The following is a 6,268-nucleotide window of genomic DNA, read 5'->3' on the forward strand; positions in this document are numbered from 1 at the left end:
AAATGCAAACTAATCTGCAGCTCCCAGGCTAATGAGGATATGGATCCAAGACAATAATGTTTAAAGATTTTCAAAAATCTGCATTATGTAGAACCAATATTTCACAGCATTTCATACCACCACTCTATGCACCACAATTAGCTTTTTAATTGGGACAGTACCTGACATCTGTAAGAACTACAGTGAGAATACTGTGCACACATCAAAGCCACACTTTTACATATAAAACAATTCAAATGCCACACTCACTGCATAAGCATACACATACAATTGTTTTCCTGTTATCTCTGATGATGATCTCTGGGAAAGACTGGGTTTTCTTTGATAGTCTGAAGCAAGGTGCTAAACTCGGCACCTGCCCGGGAAGGGGGAAAATACAATTAAAACTCAAGTTTTTCTGACTACTATTAATCAGCGTAAGTGAGGTAAAATGAAAGTACCAGTTGATTAGAACAGCAGACTGCTGAAATCGGGTTGAATAATTTTTCTCGATAAAAAGTTAACTATCATGTTTGAAGACCAAAAAATCCCCAAATCTATAAAGCTGTTAGAATAGCATTAATGTTACTACTACTGAAGTCACACAGAGCCCAGATGCGGAGTAACTTAAGGCTGAGATGCTAACTCTACACCCTTTAGAAGAGCGACTAGGCCTACACTTGTGTATGAAGGCAGGACACACACCTGACTCACATTCACACCACATCTGGGGGAAAACTTCCACATATTAAAGTTTCACGAGATCTTTACAATGCTCAAGTTCTGGCAGATAAAGGCCTCAAATAAGGTATACAAGCAAGTAAACAAGTGCCTTTATCTCCTTCACTGAAACAGAGCATGAGAGTAAGCATATCCCCTGCAGAAGACCAAAGTTCGTAACCAATGCTGAGCCAGTACACACATCTCAACAAGCACTCTGCACCACACCACAGTCACCTAACAGTGCCCTGCGCTGGATCAGTTTCTATGTCCCATTTAGAAAGTGTATGTATGAACTGCAGGCATCACTTTACAAATGTGTATAGACTAGATATTAACCTACACTGCTAAGGACACTTCAATTAAGTATGTAAATTAGGCTAACCAACATAAATAGCTTTCTAAGTAACTAATTTCCAAAAAGTTTTTTTTCTAAAGTATCATTGGGATATCAGTATACCACATAGCCTCTCCAAAGACAGCAATCCATTTAAAATAATGAATAAAGAATAACTCATATTTCAACACTAGAATCATATACAATCTTTTCAAATTTGTAGCATCATTATTCCTGTTTTATAAGTTAAGCACAGTATATCCATGTACAGTAAGACCAGACTAATAGTTAAGCCCACATTTGACAAGATAACACACACTCAGGCCTCTCTCATTAAAAATAACATCTGTTATGAAGAGTACTGTCATAGGCAGTAACATTCTAAGATACTTTTATTTTAAAACCTGCATTTCCAAGAGCTATTACCCACAAGAAAGCTTAGCTTTTAAGTACTATGTGGTTTGCACTGGCAGCAACAACAGGTAACCTGCTGTACTTCAAAACTGGCAGAACTGCCAACTCTACGCAAACTTCATGTCTCAGCTTCTGGAGGCCTACTGGAAGGATGTAAGTAGTGAACCTACAGCTTCCACTAGCAGCTTCATCTTCTGCTTATTCCTCAAGTTCGGCCCTACACTGGAGACCTTTTCTGATAGCTTTTAAAAACATCATTAAATAACTCCAAGGCATAGTTCAACATAGAGAAGAGTTTTAAGTACATAAAAATAAAAAGCTCGCTTTAAATAAAATTCTAACAACATGCTGCTGCATCGCACTCAAAATTCTCTTTCTTGATTTTGGTTAGCAATTACACAACCGCATAACATAGCCAGTACTCTAAGAAAAAGATAAACCACTCTAGCATCATTTAAGACTCGAGGCAGTCCATAGTTTGTTCACACAAACGGCATGTAATGTTAAAGAATGTTTTATCAGAGAAAGCAGTTTGGCCTGAATGGAATTTTACTTGCATCCACTAAACGTCTTTCAGTCATGGATTTAGGTAAACATTTCTGAAGACAGCAAGTAGAGCCATGTTTGGTTTTATGATTCAGTGGAAAAATGCACAATTTATGTATTTACGCTTAAAGAAACAACATACATATATCAAACACTAAAATCATTTCCCAAAACCTAAAACAAAGCTGCTCTTCAACTCCATTTTCTACTGAAACATTAATCAGATTATTCACAGCCTATTCCTGAAGTTCATAACAAAAAATCTAATTCTTAAGTGTTCTTTTTCCAAGTCAGATGAGTTACAAAAAGGTAAGCAAGAATCACCAGACTAATAAGTATCTACATTATCCTACCCTCTGAAAACAACTGCTTCCATGAAAAGAGATGAGAAAGAGAAACTAAGTCAACCTCAGTTGCTGCCTGCTCATTTCCTAATTCTGCTTTTGCTCCATGGCAACTGATGTGGTGGAAGGAAAACAAAAGACGTTAAACAGCTGAAGTTACTTCACAAAAAAAATGACCTCTTTACTCTAAAGCACTAATAAACATGAATCACAAAATTAAAAGCTCGGTGAAATAAGTCAAAAAATAGTCCATAAAAATAACTAACAAAATGTTATCAGAAGCATCAAATTCTTCATTTCACCATCCAGTAAAATTCTTCACTTCACTTCCCACACATAAATACGTACACTGCCATACCCGTAGTTCCCATTAATTTACTCATGCATGTTTGGCACTGTTGCAGATGAGCTTGTCTGAGGGCTCTTTTTTTAGAACATAAATTGCTTTTGTATTCTCTCTGTTTCTTCTGAGCAACTCAGCCTTGAGCTACTGAATGCAACCGAGATCAAATTAAAATATTCGCAGAAACTATTGATAAACTTGGCCATCAGCTCATGGAAGAAAACGGTTCTGACTGGACACTTCAACCACTTCTACAACTAAAATACAGCAAATTTTAAGCAATTCCTTTGGGCTGTGCATTGCATTGCTCTTCAGCTCTGCCTTTTCATGGTAGGTTTGTTTTTTGTTGTTTTTTTTTTCCTGGGCTTTTTTGTTTTGTTTTGTTTTGGGTTTTTTGTTTGTTTGTTGGTTTTTTAAGAGTATTTTCCTCCTACAATCCTGGTACTCTTAGGATACAACTGTTTATCATCATCATCAAGCCCAGCTACTTTTCACCATTTATTTTTCACTCCACTGAAACTAACAATAGGTTATGGTCTATAAGCGTATGAGGATTTTTCCCCCATGTCTCCTGCTAGCTTAAATAAAGAGTTACATGCATCAATAAGAGTGCCCGAGATGTTCGAAGAATTTATTCAATCAGCATGACAAAAAATATCTTCTCCAGAATTAGTTTTCTAGAGATGGAAAAAAGGAAAACAAATACAGAACACCCAGGATTCGTATATCACTACATTTACAAATGTTGCAGACCTAACAGCTTCACAGACGACAAAGCTGACACCTACCTGAATGTCCAGAAAGGGATATGGGAAAAATCTTTAAAGGTTTGAAAAGTTACGTTACCAAAAATTATTCTAATTTCATATGGAAGAACGCATCTTAAACAGAGCGCGAAAAGAGTGCAGTAATGAACCAAGAATGAACAACAGGAGAATTCTAGGATTCTACTGATGACCAAAATAATGCAGTGAATAACCAGCAGAGATGACTCGTGTTCAATCCCGCACAAAACAATAATAATCTTTACAGACATCTGAAACTTACATGTATTTTTGTACCATGACATTTATTAGTCCATACTCACTAATTATCAAAGATCATACTGATGTTTATAACAATATAAACAGCAACAGTAATTCAAAATAAAGGTTTACCTAAACCACACACTTAGCAAAAGGAATGTTCTGAGAAAGAACTGTGGTACAGATCCCCTGCTCAGCAATCACAAAGTTTTCTCAAACACTACATTAGAATCACTGCCAGATACACTCTATATTAATTTACACACGATCATCCTAAGTGCACAGTCATTTTCCTCACCACAACTTTCAAGGACGATTCTGTAATTTAACCAGTTATCATGTGAAAAGCACTACATATTTTATAAAATACTGAATTTTGTTTCACTGGTTTTAGTTCCAATACTTTATTTCAGTCATATCTGAAATAACAAATTTGTTTTCTACTGACTTCCTTTATTTCAAGTATGGGTTGACAGCACTTGGCCGTAAGTCCAAGATCACAGAATCACAGAGTGTCAGAGACTGGAAGGGACCTCGAAAGACCATGCAGTGCAATCCCCTGCCAGAGCAGGAACACCTGGGTCAGGTCACACGGATGGGTTTTGAATGTCTCCAGAGGAGAAGACCCCACCACCTCTCTGTGCAGCCCATTCCAGTGCTCTGTTACCCTCACCGTGAAGAAGCTTTTTCTGGCATTTACTTGGAACCTTCTGTGTTCCAGCCAGGACCCGCTGCCCCTTGTCCTGTCATTGGATGTCACTGAGAAGATCCTGGCTCCATCCTCATCGCACTCACCCTTCACATATTTATAAATTCCCATTTTGACTGCTGCTGAAACTTAGTATTACTAAGCAATTACAAGTATTTATTTAGAATCGATCACTGTGGGTGTTTAATTACTGTTACCCTCTTCCCCCTGCTCCATTTTTATCACCTCAATTTGGTCAGTAATGAACTTCAGACAGCCATTTGGCATCCTGAAACTCTTCAGTTCATTTTCATCTTTTCATAAGCATGGTATTTTTTCATCATAGTAAAACTTTAATTAACAGAAAAACTCAGCCCAGCCATCATAAAGACAGGCAATCCAGGAAAAGAAATCCATATAGGTCTCAAGGTTTGTAAACACTTCCTGGAAGGTCAGAATTTGCACGAGGTCACAATTTATTCTTAATCTGCACGTGGGTGCTGTTTTATCGGAATAGAACTTCTTAAATCTGAATTTCAGTAAATGAAACTCTATAAAGCACTTAGTGATGTATTAGCAAAGTTGAGATTTTCTTACACAACTAAGTGTATAAACAAAGTAATCTGACGCTCCTCCTTTTTAACTCAACACGTTAGAGTCAGTTTTCCATCTTCCTGCCCAGTAGCACCATAATTGTTAGGATGGATCTTCAAGAAACAAGTAATATTGAACTTAAATTATGATACCTAGTGGGATAAGCTACAGATAGGTCAATCACCATGCCAATTGCAGAATAAACAAACTTTGTCAAAGGATGGTTAAAGAGACAAAACCAAAGATCTTTTATGCCTCTTCCTTCACAGGACCAATGTAGTTTTGAACAGTTTTGACTTGAAAAAATCAGTATTAACTGATTTCGTGAATGTACTTTCACAAATGTGCTCAATCAACTTAAGTACCAGTCATTTCTTTACTTAACTTTCTTTCTCCAATTAAACTGTCCTCCTTGAAATGAAGAAATATGCATGAAAAAACGTGAAGACTGCTCACGGTCTGGATTGACCATTATAAAGAAACCGATTTGAAATTTGGCACCAATTTATCACTTGAAAAATTACGCAAACTCCTGCAGAAAAAAAACTAAAATGATTTGTTACCAATGGCTCAAATTATATATAGAAAAAAACTAGGAAGAGGCTGCTAAAGCATAAGATTGTGTGTACATAGAATATAATGAACATGAAAATCCACACACGTTATCAAGCTAGGCTAGCACTCAAGTTTTCTGTATTACTGCCTACACTGATGAATGTAATAGCAAAAACAACCACTGCAAAATTAGCCTTTCTCTCAGTCCAAGTTACATTAAATGAGTAGAATACAGGCTAGTTCTGTTGATGGCAGAGAAGTAAAACAAACCACTCAGCTTTCCCAAGCGTGTTAGAGGAGATCCTGCTGACCTGCGTTCTCAACTTGTCCTAGAACACATAATAAAGATCATGGCAGAAGATGATTGCTCATGTGTACATACGAAGCACTTTGCAAGGTACTAAAGCTGTAATGATTACAGACAACATTTAGAGGCATGGACATTAAAAAAGAAGCAGCTGTCCATCTCACATGTCTGTTTTATGATAGTAGTCTTCAAAACTACCAATAGAGCATTCCAAATACCTAACTTTGTGACTGCAAAATAGCTAAAACCAGTAGCTACATTTAAATGCACCCTTGTATAAACCACCTGTATCAACACAGTAAACTCTGCAATCTGCTCTGTATTTCCAACACTGTAATAGTGAACACAAAAAGTTTACTGACAACTGACAGGGTAAGAAAAAAAAATGTTGATATGCAAACCACACCTCTCAAAAA

This window comes from Meleagris gallopavo, chromosome 7 (genome assembly GCF_000146605.3).
Source record: "Meleagris gallopavo isolate NT-WF06-2002-E0010 breed Aviagen turkey brand Nicholas breeding stock chromosome 7, Turkey_5.1, whole genome shotgun sequence".
Lineage (NCBI taxonomy): Eukaryota > Metazoa > Chordata > Aves > Galliformes > Phasianidae > Meleagris > Meleagris gallopavo.